Raw genomic sequence first — 17970 nt, 5'->3', positions numbered from 1 at the left:
AGGATTCGGGGTATTTGAATCCACTGGACCACCGCGGGAGGTGGTACCAGCCGACACCTGGGACCGGGGTCCAAGTGGCACCTGGTCTTCACCAGAGCCCGCCACAAAGCGGGTTGGACTTGCTGCGGCAGGATACCACCTGGTCGTTCCACAGGTGCGACTGGCCCGCGGTGGCAGCCGAGGTCTAGGTACCTTAACAGAAGACAGTCTCGTGGTCGGGTCCAGGCACAGGGTCAAGGCAGGCGGCAGAGATGCAAGGTGAAGTCCAATCTGGGGTCAGCAACGGGAGGTCCAGGCAGGTGGGAACGGGAACACAGGCACAGGAACACAGCAACATGGAGGAACACGAGTAACACAGGACTTGGGAGCGGAGACACACAGGAATGCAGGAATACACAGGAACACAGGATTACACAGGAACGCAGGAATACTCGCTTGGAAGCTTTCTCTAAGGCTATGAGGCACAAAGATCTTGCAAGGGTCACAGGAAGGGGAAGAAACTTATAGCAGGCCAGCGCCAATTATTGGCGTGCTGGCCCTTTAAATCTTAGAGTGACGGCGCGCGCGCCCTAGGAGACGGGGACGCGTGCACCGAGCTGCGGGAGCCAGGGAGGACATCGCAGGAGCCAGGGAAGGTGAGCGGGGCTCGGGACCGGGGGAAGCAGCAGGAACACGGGTGCGCCCGCAATCCGAGACAGCGATCGCGGGAGCACCCGTGACACTTATTTGTGGCTTTTCATGGTATTTGAAGACATCCTTCTTTAACATCATGGGAAAGTCTATATAAGTCAGCCCCAATATTAGGAATAGAATTGTATACTTGCACCAGCCTGGTTCATCCTTGGGTGCAATTTACAGAAACCTGAAGATGCCTCATTCATCTGTACAAACAGTTATTTTCAAGTTCAAACAAGATGGGAATGTTCAGCCATGATACCGTTCAGGAAGGAGACAGGTTCTGTGTACCAGAGGTGAATGTTCTTTGGTCTTAAAAGTACAAATCAACATAAGAACAAAAGCAAAAGGCCTTTCATTGATACTGAAGCTAGTAAGAGTGTGTCATTATCTACAGAGACATTTTTAATGACGTGTCCTTAGGTCTGACAAAGCTAAAATTAAAGTGTTTGGCCATAATGACCATCGTCTTGTTTGGAGATAAAGGGAGAAGCCTGAGATCACCATCCTTATTGTGACGTACAGGGGGATGGCAGCAGCATGTTTTAGAGGGACGGGTGCATCATGAGAAATAACCATTTTTTGGCAAATACATGTACTATAGAGCATCTCAAGACATCAACCAGGAAGTTAAAGTTTGGGCTCAAATGGGTCTTCCAACTGGACAGTGACGTGAAGCTACTTCCAATCACAAAGCCCGAACTGAAAATTTATGGGCAAAGCTGAAAAGGACAGTGTGAGCAAGGCGGCTACAAGCATGTTCTGTTAGGAGGAATGGGCCCACATTACTAGCAAATATTGTGAGAAGCTTGTGAATAGAGATGAGCAAACACCCTGGCCAATCATAGCCATGATGAGTAGCAAGGGGCATCAATTGGCCATTCGGCACCAATGCAGCAATGTGTCCGGGTGGTGCGTTTGAACCCGAACTAAAATATGCGTCCGCTTGTCTCTACTTGTAGAAGGATATTCAAAATGTTTGACCCAATTCCTAGAGTTTATGGGCAATGGTACCAAATGCTAAAGAAATGTATTTGGACTTTTATCAAAAATGCCTATGAAATATTTTCTCAGTCTCAATATTTTGGAATTTAGCAAGTATAAATTATTTTGGTAATCCTCATTGACCTAAAACAGGAGAGGATTATTCTGACTTCAGGTCCGATAGTAAGAAAAATATTATATGTGTCTTTTGTCTTTAAAATATTGTATAAAAACTTCTGTATGTCGGATAGATGGAACTATTCGTATATGTAATTCGCTCTCTCCTTCTCCCCACTAGATGGAGGGTTCTCGCACTTATGACTTGCTACTAATTGGCTCATCTTCAAAGATTTGTCTAAGAGTCACACCTACTAGGTATTACTACAACCTCCTTGCCTGTGGCAATTGTTCCTTCTGCTTATGTGTCACAAGGAAGAAACAGAATGTGAATGTTCTTTATTAACAAATATCTGACTCGTTGGGTCGTTGGGTAATATATTGTTCAACTCATCTGTTACACCTAAGGAAATCTGTGCTTCCCAATATTTCTTATTATTTCCCCACGAAACAATAGGACACTCACAAGCTAATTAAATTTTTAATTGGTAATTATTCGTTCCTGGTAGAAGGAAATTTGAAAAAATGGTTTCTGATTGGTTGTGAGTCTGGAGACTCTGCAATATAAAGTCTGCTGGGAATAGAGAGGCAGTTACCATCTCCTGAGGAAGACTCCCCGACAGGTAACATTTGACAATATTTTATACAAGTATTTTCTATGTAGTGTATTATTACATATTCATATTAATATAATTTTTTTTAATGATTTCACAGTGTCAGCAATGAAGGCAGCAATGAAGACTCTCATCTTTTTTTCAGGTATTGTTATATAATGAAATAATAGAATCATTTGATTAGCTGTAGATACATTATGATACAATTTTAGATATACATTGTTCTGCTTTTTCTAACTCCTCGTTTACTTCTTGTTTTTCATTAGCTGTTTCCTTGGTTTTTTCTCAAGTGAAAGGTGAGTTGCATTCAATAACACATTAAGGGCTCTTTTACAAAGTATTTTTTGACAGATTTAAGATTTATGACAGCATTGCATACCATAGGGAAGTGACATGCCATATATTCTGGATGGAATCTGGATGGACAACACCAGGGATGGAGGGCATGTAGGCCAATAAACTCCCTTTAATGTTTGAAAGGGAACCTGTGATCAGGATTTTTCATTTTCACCTAATGACAGGTTCCATAGCCTTTTTAATAATAATTTGTAATCAATTTTTATAATTAAAATGACTGGTTCCATTCACTTTTCAAAGTTGATAGATGTATATCTGGATTCCCGCCAGCAAACTGCATTGAATCACAAATTTATTATCATTATCTGCACACTGCTCTAACAGCTCTACATCTTTCCCTCTCCTCCTCCAGTCTTCTCCCTCCTCCTCCTGTCTTCTCCCTCCTCCTCCCTCCTCCTCCTCCCTCTCTCCTGCAGACACAAGGTGACTCGGTGGTAACAGACTTCTGTCAGCTCACTTCTGTATCAGGGGAGGGGGAGGGAGCAGGAGATAAAGGTGTAAGAGCAGATAATGATGATAACACTGGGTCTCCTTGCAGTTTGCTGGCAAGGAGCCTGGTAAACTTGCAACCTCTTTTAAAAGTGAGTAAAAGCATTAATGTTGATTATAATAGCCTATTAAAAATGCTATGGGAACCTGTCATAAGGTAGAAATGTGTAATCCTTATGACCGGTTGCTTTAAGGGCTTTTTAACATGGGCAGAAATGCGGTCTGAGAAAACCCAACACTGTTTGGGTGACTGGAGCTCACGGTATCATAGTGCTCTTCAATGAAGTGAGGGTTAATGGGAAATTTCTGTGACTAGAGCACGATGGATAGGAGTGGAAATGCCAGAATCATACATTGCTATGCTGCAATGTGATTGGCTCTCTCAAGGTGTTGAAAAACCAGGAAATCTAGCCAACAAACTCCAGTCACCCAAAAAGCCATTTTCCTCAAACCATACAATAAAGTATGAGAGAGCCGAAAAAGTAAAGCTGTGGAATATCAAAAAAATGTTAAAAAATAACTGTTTTCACTGTTTTTATTCTATTCTTCACTGTTCTTCACTGTGTTTTTTTAATTAAATGCTCGATCTCGAGCAGGGGAAATACTTGTCCGAGCAACGAGCCGTTTCGAGTACCTTAATACTCGAACGAGCATCAAGCTCGGACGAGTATACTCGCTCATCTCTAATAGTTATGCTTTGGTAACATATTGGTTGTAAGTAAAATTGAACTTGCCCGAAACTTAACGGATCTGCTGATCCCAACTTGACCCTCTGATTTATTAATGATTTCTAGGATAAACCCCTTAGGTTATGGTATATTAGCTCAATTCTTCTCACATCATATTAGTATATCTTCATTTTAGTTTATAACTATAACATAATAATAATTATGATTATAATATTAGTTATGCATCTTTAAATTACGCTTTTCCCATACTTTCTCCCCCCAGATAAAACTTGCCCTGAAGGACTTGAGTGGTCAACTTGTTTTGGTTGTTGGTCTGAGTGTCCAGTAAAGGATAGGTTTTGCATCCAAGGATGTGGGGAAGGATGTGCCTGTTCAGAGCCAGGATACCTCATTGGACCAGGTGGTAAATGTATCCCAAAAAAGGAATGCCCCGAAATTGCCCCTCCAAGCAGATCCTGCCCTAAAGGAGCTTTGTGGTCCGATTGTTCCGGGTGTTCAGCTTACTGCCCCAAAAGGGAAGCTGCTTGTTTCAAAGAAGAATGTATTTATGGATGTAAATGTACACAGCCTGGATACGTTATTGGTCCTGATAATAAATGCATCCCCAAGGAACAATGTCCAAAATGGTAAGCAAGGACTGGATCTATATGTCTTCTATACAGGAATTAATATTTTAAGGTGAACTGAGAATTTTTCATATTTTTTCTTTTGTGCCATTGTAATCTCTCATTCTCGTTATCTCCATTTCTTTGTTTTGTCTTTCTTTTTGCTCTTTATTTGTAGATGTTCTTCTTCTTCCTCCATATTCTTTAAACACAAGGCAAAATAGCGATTTATTTAAAATTTCTGGCTTAAAGGCTATGGATATCTTTGTGAAAGACAAAATCGAAATATATGGTACATGGAACATTTAAACCGAATATATCATCAAGAATGTAATTTTTAGCTGGTGGGAAGTTTCGATAGCCTGTGCTATGCTGATCTTAAAAATGCTGTTGTTAGCATTCTGAATCATTTGAGTACTTTGTAGCAACGTGTGGTGAGTTCTGGGCAGCTGCTGCCTGTGTGTCTGTGTCTCAGTCTCCTCATGCATTCTTCCTCTCCTCCACTCCATCCTCCTCCCTTTCCTGTCTACTTAATGCACATGACAGGAAGCTGAGAGCTGCATGAGTGTGGAGGAGGGGAGGCACGCAAAGGTGGCTCCTTGAGGACTCACCACAGGCTGCTGGCTGTGAGCCAGGTAATGTTAATAAAACTTATATAAGGTACTGAAATGATTTAAAATGCTGAAAAAAGTCAGCACAGCACAGACAATTGGAATCTGACACCCGCAAAAAATGTAATTCTTGCTAAAAGGTTGGGTTCAAAAGTTTAAAAGAAAAGAGATATGGATCCTCATGGCCATTTTCATTATTTTTTTTTCTCTCTGCTTTCATGTCTTTTGCTCCTCATTAATCTGCTCCTTCTGTATTTGCTCCTCTGCCCTTAGATTCTTCCCTTCCCAATTTTATTTACTCGACTTTCTTCTCTTCCTTCTTTATCTTCAGTTTGTCTTAATTTGCCTTTATCTTCGTCGTGTTTTATGGAACCTTTAGTTTCTTTCTGTATCTGCTTCCTTTGCTCCCTCTATTCCTTTTATTCTTCATTATTTATCATAACCCCCCTTTTCTTAATTCATTCCTCTTCTTTATTTTCTTTATTTTCCTTTCATTTCCTCTCCATTTTTCCTTACATTTCCCTTTTAGTTCCTTTATTTTGTATTTTCTTTATGCTCCTTTTCTTCTTTTCTTCTCTTCTCCGCTTTAATCTTTAGTTCTTCCTTGTTATTTATCTTCTCCTCTATACATTCTTTGTTCTCCCCTTTTACCCTCCTCTTTTCTTTGCTCTTGATCTTCTTAACACTTTTGCTTTTACCTTTTACCCCTCTTTGTTTTTTCTTCCTCCTTCTTCCTTACCTGGCCCTTTTCTTTACCACCACTCCTTCTCTTGTTTTTTCTTCCAATATTCTATTCTCTTATAAGAGTAGGTTGATATGGCCCCATATTTTAAAAAATAAACTAAAAGGTAGCACGGTGGCTCAGTGGTTAGCACTACAGCCTTGAAGCGCTGGGCTCTGGGTACACATCCCATCCGTGAAGAGTTTCTATGTTCTCTGAGCATGAGATTCCTCTGGTTTCCACCAAAACTGGTAGGTTTATTAGATTGAGAGCCGCATGGGAACAGGGACTGATCTGGCAGCTCCGTGTAGTGCTGCGTAATCTGTGTGCGCTATGTAAAAGAAAGGAATTAAAAGGTTAAATTCTTTTCAATAAGACAAAAGGCTGTGAGACTTTAGGTTAAACAGTCTATTGTATAACCAGGCAAATAGCAGTTCAAAAGTTTTTCCCCAAATCTGTGAAAACTGGAAACCAGTCTTTCTTTTTAATTTTTTACTAATTTTCTCTTTGCTTCTTTTGCTTACTCTGCTCATTGGCAAATCCAGTTTTATTAAATATTTTAGAAGCCATTTTGATTATATAGTATTTATTTATTTATTTTTATCTCTGCTCTTCTCTTCACAGATGGGATCAGACTTCGGTAAAGGGACATAAAAAGATGGAAGCAAGAAACCTCTGCTCAAGTAAAAACCAAACCATGTGATATGAAGATGATTTATCCTTAGTGCTGTGGAGAAAAATAAAATTATGCTTGATATTCAGCAAGTGTGATTATTATTCTAGTGATAACATCTTCTTGGTAGATTGGTGACTTTCTTTATGGGTATAGTCATCCGGTTCCATTTCCCTTCCTCTCACATCTGTGCTCCCTGGGGTCCTAGAGTGCACGTCTTTTATTGTGTTTCAATAACGTTGTTTTTGTTGCTATTGATACGTTAACTTGAGGAACCTTTTTAAGATTGTGATACTTTTTAATGGCTAACGGAAATATAAGATGTTACAAGCTTTCAGGACAGCTTAGGTCCCAAAAGCAGTATGGCAGTATATAGGGATATACCGGAGCCTGGGAATATGACCCCAGCCTTTCATGGCAACTGCTCACCGCCTAGGCATTTTGGGAAAAGTCCACCTTGTCCCGAAACTCAAAGACCACTATTACCCTAAGATAAATAAACCCAATGCGGGACATTAAATATTAAATCCCCTCCTCCAAATGGTATGTTGTGTTCTTGACATGTTTTGAATTGTGTAATTGTAATGCTCACCACTAAGTCACCGTGCCGCCCCTAAGCATGGAGAAAGGGGTCTCCTCTGAGCGTTCTTCAGCTATATACATACATGTCTTCAATACCAAGTCATTAAAAATTTTTAACAAAAATTGCAAAAATGCAGATATTCACTACTCACCATTCCGGTGATTATCTGGACGTGATTGGTTGCCATAGGTATGAACAATGCCCGGAACAGCAAAGTCCTGTGCCGATACAGGTGAAAATCCAAACGATAGAAGTGATGATCCAGCACTTGTGCGGCTTAGTAAAAATAGATAAATCTTTTATTTCATTCCGTTTAATAATATTTTAGGGTAAGTACAAAAATACGAAAAAACATAGAGCAAGCTTGCTCAAACAGGTCTGCTCCATTGTCTGGCTCAGAAATAAATATGACAATAAACAAGCAGAATATATAACATAGCATCACCTTCTGGTTTGCATTTGTAAGCTTCAGATTAACACATTTCCAATCAAAATATATATTGGGCCGCACGCACACGACCCTTCTTTTAGATGTTAAAACGGCCACGAAAGTTATTTTTTTTGCGTCTAAACAACGTCCCATTGACTGTATCAGGTCACAGTATATCTCACCACAAAATAAGCTGGCCATCAGACCGAAGCGTAAAAAATTGGATATGTCCTATTTTTCGAAACTGGACGTTTCCATGCACTATATAAAGAGACACATATGATGCTTTTCTTACTATTAGAGATGAACGGATCCAAAATTCCCATTTGGGCTCAGGGTTTGGGTGCAGGACGACCTTTGGTTGATCGCAGCCATGGATAGTAGCTCGGGGCATAAATATGACAGAATGGCTGTTCGGCAGCCAATGTGACAATATGTCTGCATTGCTAGGGGTGCACACGAACCCCTAACCCGAACAGGAAATTCAGATCTGCTCATCTCTACTCACTATCTGACATGAAAACCAGTGGCGTAACTAGGAGAGGCAGGGCCCCATAGCAGGCTTATGTATGTGGCTCCCCTACTCCCTCAGAAAAGATACAGAACATATGTTTATACTTACACATTTATACACTGTTACACACATACACCCATTTATATACTCATGAACACACATTTTAACACTGATATATACATTTATACACTTACATAGATCCTACAGTCCAAGTCGCTGCTGACCACATGGGGGAAAATAGGTGCCAGGAATTAGAGAAGAGGTTCCTAGTCCTGTTGTTCTGTTGTTCCATTCCTCTACCCTGTACAATGTGCATCATAATTTGTATATCATAAAGCACATCCTCCATTTTTCAGTGTTTCAGGTAAGATGCCTGGGCCCCCTGATACTGCAGGCCCCATAGAAACTGTTATGGCTGCTGCCGCTGTAGTTGCTCCCCAGAAAAAATCTTTCCGGAGTCAATGTAACTTAGCCAAAAATATATGCCAAATGCCAGAATAATCAGAGAGAAAGATTTCAAGGCATTTTTATGACTTTCTGCAAAGACAAAAGTTTAAATACACTAAGACTATTATACCTTTAAATAATTTGGTAGAGCCCTTATGATGATAATGATGATGATGATGATGATGATGATGAGACACAACTGTGGATGTATTTGAAGACAATTCAAAGAACAGTTTCCAGCTAAACGCTCAAAATTGAAAATGGGTTAAAAGTTCATTTATTTATTTTATCTATTTAAGAATTAGCACATTGCACAACATTCTGGAAAAAGAAGGCATAAAGGTATGCAAGCCTACACGTTTTGGTTTAGAACTTATTTGTGGCTTTTCATGGTATTTAAAGACTTCCTTGTGTAGCATCATGGTAAAGTCTATATAGACCAGCCCCAATATCAGGAATAGAATTGTATACTTGCACCAGTCGGGTTCACCCTTGGGTGCAATTTACAGAAACCTGAAGATGCTTCATTCATCTGTATAAACAGTTATTTTCAAGTTGAAACAATGTTCAGCCACCATACCGTTCAGGAAGGAGACAGGTTTTGTGTACCAGAGGTGAATGAATGTTCTTTGGTCTTAAATGTGCAAATCAACCTAAGAACAAAAGCAAAAGACCTTGCATTGATGTGAAAGCTAGTAAGAGTGTGTCATTATCTACAGAGAAACAAGTTCTGTGTGGGAAGAAGATAGTATAGAAGACATAACTCCAAAAGAAAAATAAAAAGCCAGATACATTCTTTTATATGCATACAGAAACAAAGACCTTCATTTTTGATGACATGTCTGTCAGGTTCGCTGGAGAGAATGCTGGTACTTCTGGTTCTTCTGGTGGTGCTAGCAGCGTTCTCCAACCTCCGGCGCGTATCCGCGCAAACTCCTCCTCTCGTCCCGGGCAGCGGCTGCTAAGATCTCGCGCTGTCTAGGAGTTGTGTTCTGAACTGCTGAGACTTGTGGTACCTCTGCATGGTGCCTGCTATTGTGCTTGGTTATTCTGCACTATGAGGGGTTAATTCCCAGAAGCTGTCCACCTCCTATCAGGTTCTGGAGGTGGAGTTCTGGCTGCATAAATTGCAGCCTCACTAGTCACCTGTGCCAGTGTTTGAAATCCCTTCTCCACTCGCTCAGCATTAGGTTTGACTCTGTATCTGTATCTGTATCGTTGTTGACCTCGGCTCGTTTTTGACATTGACTCTTTGCCTACTGATTTTGCTATTGACGTACCCTCTCGTTGTGACCCCGGCTAGTTTACCATTCTTTTGTGTTTTATGTTTGTCAGTCTGTTTGTGTTTCCCTTCCCACACTTATCCAGTGTATTTCGAGTCTTCAAGTAGTCGCCCCACGGTTTAGCGTGGGGGGGCTATAGGAAGGGACAGAGGTCGGGGCAAGCTCAGGGCACACTATCCCCTGTCTTCTGTGTTACCCAACCTTAACAATGTCCTAAGGTCTGACAAAGCTTAAATTGAAGTGTTTGGCCATAATGACCATTGTTATGTTTGGAGAAAAAGGAGAAGCCTGAGATTACCATTCTAATTGTGACACACAGGGGGAGGGCAGCAGCATGTTTTGGAGGGATGGGTGCACTTTACTAAAAAGATGCATCATGAGGAATAACCATTATATGGCAAATACTAAAGAACATCTCAAGACATCGACCAGAAAGTTAAAGCTTGGGCTCAAATGGTTCTTCCAAATGGATAATGACTTGAAGCTACTGTCACATCGGTTACAATTGGTTAAGTTTGTTTAGGAGAACAAAGTCAATTTTTGGGGAGGCCATCACAAAGCCCTGATCTCAGTCGAAATGAAAATTTATGGGCAAAACTGAAAAGGCCAGTGTGAGGAAGACAGCTACAAACATGTCAGGAGGAATGGGCCCACATTACTAGCAAATATTGGAGAAGCTTGTGATTAGAGATGAGCAGACACCCTGGCCAATCATAGCCATGATGAGTAGCAAGGGGCATCAATTTGTCGGATTGGATGTTCAGGACCAATGCAGCAATATGTCCGGGTGGTGCGTTTGAACCCAAACTAAAATATGCGTCCGCTTGTCTTGAAGGATATTCAAAACGTTTGACCCAATTCCTAGAGTTTAAGGGCAATGGTACCAAATGCTAAAGAAATGTGTTTGGAATTTTATCAAAAATGCCTATGAAATATTTTCTCAGTCTCAATATTTTGGAATTTAGCAAATATAAATTTTTTTGGTAATCCTCATTGGCCTAAAACAGGAGAGGATTATTCTAATTTCAGGTCCGATAGTAAGAAAAATATTATATGTGTCTTTTGTTTTTAATATATTGGGGGTCATTTACTAAGGGCCCGATTCGCGGTTTCCCGACGTGTTACCCGAATATTTCCAATTTGCGCCGATTTTCCCTGAATTGCCCCGGGATTTTGGCGCACGCGATCGGATTGTGGCGCATCGGTGCCGGCATGCACGCGACAGAAATTGGGGGGCGTGGTCGAACAAAAACCCGACGGATTCGGAAAAACCGCCGCATTTAAAAAAAAAAAATTGTCGCGAAAATTGCACTTACCTTCAGTCAGCCCGGCTCGGTGTATTCCAGTGCGTTCTGATGCTCTTCAGCGCAGCAGCGCCACCTGGTGGATGTCAGAGGAACTACCTTAATAAATCCCGGCCGGACCCGAATCCAGCGCAGAGAATGCGCCGCTGGATCGCGATATGGAATTTGCTCTCTCCTTCTCCCCACTAGATGGAGGGTTCTCGCACTTATGACTTGCTACTAATTGGCTCATCTTTAAAGATTTGTCTAAGAGTCACAGCTACGAGGTATTACTACAACCTCCTTGCCTGTGGCAATTATTACATTGCCTTATGCATCACAAGGAAGAAACAGAACGTGAATGTTCTTTATTATTCTTTGTTCGAATTTCGCCGCCCTTTACATGGTTCCGCATTCTGCCGCCTGAGGCGAGATTTTCATCTCGCCTCATGGCAGATGCGGCCCTGATTACATTGCCTTATGCATCACAAGGAAGAAACAGAACGTGAATGTTCTTTATTAACAAATATCTGACTTTTCTTACTCGTTGGGTAATATATTGTTCAACTGATCTGTTACATCTACGGAAATCTGTGTTTCCCAATATTTCTTAATATTTCCCGACAAAACAATAGGACACTTACAAGCAAATGAAAGGTTAATATGTCATTATTCCTTCCTGGTAGGGGGAAACTATTTAAAAAGTTTCTAATTGGTTGTGAGTCTGAAGACCTGCAATATAAAGTCTGCTCGGAATAGAGAGGCAGTCACCATCTCCGGAGGAAGACTCCCCGACAGGTAACATTTGACAATATTTTATACAAGTATTTTTTATGTAGTTTAATGTTACATAGTAATATTAATATTAATTTTTTTTCTTATTCATTTTTTAATTAATTTTTTTTTAATTTAATTTTTTTTTACGATTTTAAAGTGTCGGCAATGATGGCAGCAATCAAGACTCTCATCTTTTGTTCAGGTATTGGTATATAATTGAATAATAGAATCATTTGATTATTTTTCTAGATACTATTATACATTCTATATATACATTGTTCTGCTTTTTCTAACTCCTCCCATTTACTTTTTGTTTTTCATTAGCTGTTTCCTTGGTCTTTTCTCAAGTGAAAGGTGAGTTAAATTCAATAACACGTTAAGGGCTCTTTTACACACCATTTTTTGGCAGATTGAAAACTTCTGACAGCGTTGCTTTCCCTATGAAATCAATGAAATAAAGAAGTGACATGCCATATATTTCGGGTGGAATCTTAATGGGCACCACTAGGGAAGGAGGGCGTGTAGGCTTGTAAACTCCTTTTAATATTTGAAAGGGAATCTGTCATCAGAATTTTTAATTTTCACCTAATGACAGGTTCCCATAGCCTTTTTAGGACTTATCTCTAATCTACTTTTATAAATAAAATAACTGGTTCCATTCACTCTTAGAAGTTATATTTGGATTCCTGCCAGTAAACTGCATTGAATCACCAAATTTTAATATTTATCTTCATACTACTCTAACATCCTCCTCCTCCCTTCTCCTCCCTCCTCCTCCTCCCTCCCTCCTGCAGGCACAAGTGGACCCGGTGGTAACAGACCTCTGTCAGCTCACTTCTGTATCAGGGGAAGGGGAGGGAGCAGGAGATAAAGTTGTAAGAGCAGATAATGATGATAACACTGGGTCTCCTTCGAGTGTGCCGGCAAGGAGCCTGCTAAACTATTATCAACTTGTCAGGTTCGCTGGAGAGAATGCTGGTACTTCTGGTTCTTCTGGTGGTGCTAGCAGTGTTCTCCAACCTCCAGCGCCTATCCGCGCAAACTCCACCTCTCGTCCCGGGAAGCGGCTGCTAAGATCTCGCGCTGTCTAGGAGTTGTGTTCGGAACTGCTGGGACTTGTGTACCTCTGCATGATGCCTGGTTGTTCTGCACCATGAGGGGTTAATTCTCAGTAGTTGTCCAGCTCCTATCAGGTTCTGGAGGTGGAGTTCTGGTGCATAAATTGCAGCTCCTCTAGTCACCTGTGCCAGTGTCTGAAATCCCTTCTCCACTCGCTCAGCATTAGGTGTGACTTGCTCTGTATCTTTATCTGTATCGTTGTGACCTCGGCTCGTTTTTGACATTGACTCTTTGCCTACTGATTTTGCTATTGACGTACCCTCTCGTTGTGACTCCGGCTAGTTAACTATTCTTTTGTGTTTTATGTTTGTAAGTCTGTTTGTGTTTCCCTTCCCACACTTATCAGTGTATTTCGAGTCTTTAAGTAGTCGCCCCACGGTTTAGTGTGGGGGGGCTTTAGGAAGGGACAGAGGTTGGGGTAGCTCAGGGCACACTATCCCCTGTCTTTTGTGTTACCCAATCCTAACACAACTTTTGTAAGTGAGTGAAACCATTAATGTTGATTATAAAAGCAGAAAGGGAATTACTATTAAAAAGGCAATGGGAACCTGTCATAAGGTAGAAATGTGTAATCCTTATGACCGTTTCCTTTAATGGCTTTTTGACATGGGCAGAAATGTGATCTGAGAAAACCCACACTGTTTGGGTGACTGGAGCTCACGGTATCATAGTGCTCTTCAATGCAGTGAGGGTTAATGGGAAATTTCTGTGACTCAAGCACAATGAATAGGACTGGAACTGCCAGAATCATACATTGCTATGCTGCAATGTGATTGGCTCACTCAAGGTGTTGTAAAACCAGGAAATCTAGCCAACAAACTCCAGTCACCCAAACAGCCATTTTCATCAAAGAATACAATAAAGTATGAGAGAGCCGAAAAGGTAAAGCTGTGGAATATCAAAAAAATGTTAAAAAATAACTGTACATACAAATCGATAAACCTTCAAAATTTCTACAAAATCTGTGCCGGAATGTGGCACACTAGCAAACCAATTTAATCACCTTATAATGGATTGTCAGAACTAACTGTTAAGGTAGAAGTAACATGAACATTGTCGTAAGGGGTTGAACTACAAAGAATTTCACTTCCAGGTCTTCATTATTAACATTTTTGGAATTAACATTATGAGCAAACTTACATCTGTCTCCGAGAACTCCTGGAATGTAAGGACAGCACCACCAGACTTTCCGTTTCCATCTTAAAGAGGTTCTCCTGGGTTTTATTTATTGATCACTTACCCTTATGACTAAGGATGGGTAGACACCAACCTGAAAGGTTCAGGTTTGTGTCAAACATTGAGGGTTCAAATCCCTGAACCAAACCTGTACTGCAACCAGAAGTCTGGGTTTGGCACTCTACCATTTACAGGCCGCCAGTACTGATCCCCCTGCCAGATGCATTTAAATGCCCCCCCCCCATTTTCCCTCATATTTTTATTCCCTCCTACTGACAATTAAAGGGTAACAAATACGATCAGTGCACACATCGAGCATTGGTGTAACCATTGGGGGCAAGTGTTCGAGACCTGAGCCCTAACAGAACCATGAGGTTCGAGTTTGACCAAACTTGCCCAAAACTTTCCATTAGGATATTTTTATTGTTGAGTTACATGCAAAGTGAAGGTTACAGAATAACTCCAGCTTTTACATGAATTTGCATAGTTATGCTTTGGTAACATATTGGTAGTAAGTAAAAGTGAACTTGCCCAAAACTTAACGGATCTGCCGATCCCCACTTGACCCTCTGATTTATTAATGATTTCTAGGATAAACCCCTGTTGTTATGGTATATTAGCTCAATTCTTTCTCACATCATATTAGTATATCTTCATTATAGTTTATAACTATAACATAATAATAATTATTATAAATATATTATTAGTTATGCGTCTTTAAATAAAAATTTTTCCATGCTTTTTCCCCCCCAGATAAAACTTGCCCTGAAGGACTTGAGTGGTCACCCTGTTATGGTTGTTGGTCTGAGTGTCCAGTAAAGGATAGGTTTTGCATCCAAGCATGTAGGGAAGGATGTGCCTGTTCAGAACCAGAACACCTCATTGGTCCAGGTGGTAAATGTATCCCAAAAAAGGAATGCCCCGAAATTGCCCCTCCAAGCAGATCCTGCCCTAACGGAGCTTTGTGGTCCGATTGTTCCGGGTGTTCAGCTTACTGCCCCAAAAGGGAAGCTGCTTGTATCCACAAATGTATTTATGGATGTAAATGTACACAGCCTGGATACGTTATTGGTCCTGATAATAAATGCATCCCCAAGGAACAATGTCCAGAATGGTAAGCAAGGACTGGATCTATATGTCTTCTATACAGGAATTAATATGTTGCATTTTTCTGATTTTTTTCTTTTCTACCATTGTGTTCACTCATTTTCTTTCTGCGCTTGTTCTCGCCATTTTTTTGTTTTGTCTTTCTTTTTGCTCTTTATTTGTAGATGTTCTTCTTCTTCCTCCATATTCTTTAAGCCCAAGGCAAAATAGCGATTTATTTCAAATATCTGGTATTAAGGGCATCTATGAACATCTTTGTGAAAGAGAAATTGAAATATATGGTACTAAGTTCCTGTAGTAAAATAAGATGCACTTTAGCTGTATATTGTTCACTTTACAAAACTGCAGACTTCTATTTCCAGTTTTTTATGCTAAAATGAGATTCCTAACAGTGATCCTATGTTATCTTGGTGTGTTTGGCTCTCACATGGATAAGAACAGCTTTGGCTGCCCCACATGTGGGAGGGGAACGACTGAGCAGGGATTGAATGTTACACACAGAATAGTCGGGGCTGTGGCTGAGGGAATGGAGCAGCAGTAGACTGAGCTGTCTTCTGTGAGATAAGAGGGAAGGAGTTCTGTCTCAGCTGTTTACTGATTTTTAGTTTCAGCAATTATATTAAATGCAGTGCACTACGATGTTTTTTTTAGCAATTAAGTGAACATATCACCAAGAATGTAATTTTTAGCTGGTGGGAGGTTTCGATAGCCTGTGCTACGCTGATTTTAAAAATGCCGTTGTCAACATTCTGAATCATTTCAGTACTTTGTAGCAACGTGTGGTGAGTTCTGGGCAGCTGCTGCCTGTGTGTCTGTGTCTCAGTCTCCTCCTGCATTCTTCCTCTCCTCCACACCATCCTCCTCCCTCCCCTGCCTGCTTAATGCACATGACAGGAAGAGGCGGAGGGAGCCGCATGAGTGTGGAGGAGGGGAGACACCCACGGGTGGCTCCATGGGGGCTCACCACAGGCTGCTGGCAGGGACCCAGGCAATGTGAATAAAACTTTTTTTCTCTAGTTTCATATCTTTTTCTCCTCAATAATCTGCTCCTTCTGTATCTGCTTCTCTGCCCTTAGATTCTTCCCTTCCCAATTCAATCTTTTCTTCCTTCTTTATCTTCAGTTTGTTTTAATTTGCCTGTATCTTCGTTGTGTTTTATGAACTCTTTAGTTTCTTTCTGTAGCTGCTCCCTCCCTCTTCTTCATTATTTTTCATAAACCCCTATTTCTTAATTCACACCTATTCTTTACTCTATATATTTTCCTTCGATATTTTAGTTTATTCTTTCTAATCTTTTAAATTATTTTGCTTCCTCTCCTCCTTTTTTCCTTACATTTCCCTATTAGTTCCTTATATTCCTTTATTTTGTATTCTCTTTATGCTCCTATTCTTCTTCTCTTCTCCTCTTTATTCGTAATTTCTTCCTTGTTATTCATCTTCTCCTCTGTAGATTCTTTCTCTCCGCTTTTACCCTCCCCCTTTCCTTGCTTTTGATCTTCTTAACAGTTTTGCTTTTACGCCTCCCATTTTTTCCTTCTCTTCCTCCTTCTTTCATACCTGGGCGATTTCTTTACTCCACCCCTTTTCTTGCTTTTTGTCAATATTCTTATAAGAGTAAGTTGATATAGCCCCATATTTTAAAATATAAACTAAAAGGTAGCATAGTGCTTCAGTGGTGAGCACTGCAGCATTGCAGCGCTGGGGTCTGGGTACAAGTACCATCCAGGTCAATATCTACAAAGAGTTTGTATGTTCTCTCTGTGTTTCTGTGTATCCTCCAGGTCCTCCTGATTCTTCCCACATTCCAAAACATACTGGTAGGTTGATTAGATTGTGAGCCCCATTGGGGACAGGGACCGATTTGGCAAACTCTGTGCAGCGCTGCATAATCTGTCTGCGCTATATAAATACAGGAATTAAAAGCTGAAATTCTTTTCAATAAAATTAAAGTTTAATGATTATAAGAGTCTTTAGGACTTTGTGTTGAACAGTCTATTGTATAACCAGACAAATAGCAGTTCAAAAGTTTTCCCCAAAATCTGTGAAAACTGGGCCCAATAGACAGAGGAAACCAGTCTTTCTTTTTTATTTTTTACTAATTTTCTCTTTGCTTCTTTTTCTTACTCTGCTCATTGGAAAATCCAGTTTTGTCAAATATTTTAGAAGCCATTTTGATTATAAAGTATTTATTTTTATCTCTGCTCTTCTCTTCACAGATGGGATCAGACACAAGGGACATAAAAAGATGGAAGCAAGAAACCTCTGCTCAAGTAAAAACCAAACCATGGGATATGAAGATGATTTATCCTTAGTGCTGTGGAAAAAAAATATGTCTGTTCTTCAGCAAGTGTGATTATTATTATTATTATTATTATTATTATAGTGATAACATCTTTCTGGTAATCCGGGTTACATTTCCCTTCCTCTCACATCTGTGCTCCCTGGAGTCCTAAAGTGCACATCTTTTATTCTGTTATGATAATTTTGTTGTTTTTGATGAATAAAGTCTCCTTCTTGAGATTGTGATACCTTTTAATGGCTAACAGAAATATAAGATGTTAGAAGCTTTCAGGACAGCTTTGGTCCCGAAAGCAGTATGGCAGTATATAGGGATATACCGGAGCCTGGGAATATGACTAGAGATGAGCGAACATGCTCGTCCGAGCTTGATGCTCGGTCGAGCATTAGGGTACTCGAAACTGCTCGTTACTCGGAC

The 17970-nt window shown here is 40.5% G+C and overlaps 1 long non-coding RNA gene across 1 annotated transcript; it reads left to right on the top strand.

The window, feature by feature from the left end:
• Positions 1-2103: 2103 nt before the first annotated feature.
• Positions 2104-17700, top strand: LOC140065555 (uncharacterized). Its single transcript, XR_011847949.1, has 5 exons — positions 2104-2399; positions 2491-2535; positions 12177-12206; positions 14901-15261; positions 17471-17700. It is a non-coding gene; the product is annotated as an uncharacterized lncRNA (long non-coding RNA).
• The last annotated feature ends 270 nt before the right edge of the window (positions 17701-17970 follow it).

Source organism: Engystomops pustulosus, chromosome 6, assembly GCF_040894005.1.
Source record: "Engystomops pustulosus chromosome 6, aEngPut4.maternal, whole genome shotgun sequence".
Classification (NCBI taxonomy): domain Eukaryota; kingdom Metazoa; phylum Chordata; class Amphibia; order Anura; family Leptodactylidae; genus Engystomops; species Engystomops pustulosus.
This window is presented reverse-complemented; position numbering and strand designations above follow the sequence as displayed.